Source organism: Benincasa hispida, chromosome 9, assembly GCF_027475165.1.
Source record: "Benincasa hispida cultivar pf3 chromosome 9, pf3_genome.v1.1, whole genome shotgun sequence".
In the NCBI taxonomy this organism is placed as follows: Eukaryota; Viridiplantae; Streptophyta; class Magnoliopsida; order Cucurbitales; family Cucurbitaceae; genus Benincasa; species Benincasa hispida.
Window position 1 is genome coordinate 51,826,262 of NC_143486.1, and position 634 is coordinate 51,826,895.

Sequence of the window (634 nt, forward strand, 5' to 3'; positions counted from 1 at the left end):
ATAAATAATATGAATAAAAATTAATATTAAAACTACAGGTTAAGAGAAAAATAAATGTTTGAATATGATTAAAATGTATATTTAATTAAATATGAGATATTTAATTAAATACATTAATTAATTAATTAATTAATTGAAATATAAAATTAGTTAAATATTAGATATTTAATTAAATACATTAATTATTTATTTATTTAGTTAAATTAAATTAAATTAGTTTAACTTAGTTAAATTAAATAGGAAAGAAAATGGAAAAGTGGGTGATTATCCACTTCACAATTTTTGCATAAGGAGTCTCTTCGTGATAATATGGCATTATACCAAGAAGTCTATGATACTCTCCTAAGCCCTCTCATCTCTCTCAAGTAAAAACAGAGATAAGGTTTCTTTGCGAAATTTATTTCTACACCATCTCGATTCCCTTATCTTTGAAAAAGAGGTTCTCACAAATTGATTCTTTGCCAACTGAAAAGACATTTTGGAGGCATCTCTATTCATGGGAGATCAGTTGCAGAAAAAAATGAAGACCTGGAGAAGCTTTGAAGAAGTGTTCTTCATGAGTAATGTTTTATTCTTTCCCTATACTTCCATGCTTAACTTGTGAAGTTACAACATTGTGAATGTTTTATGTACT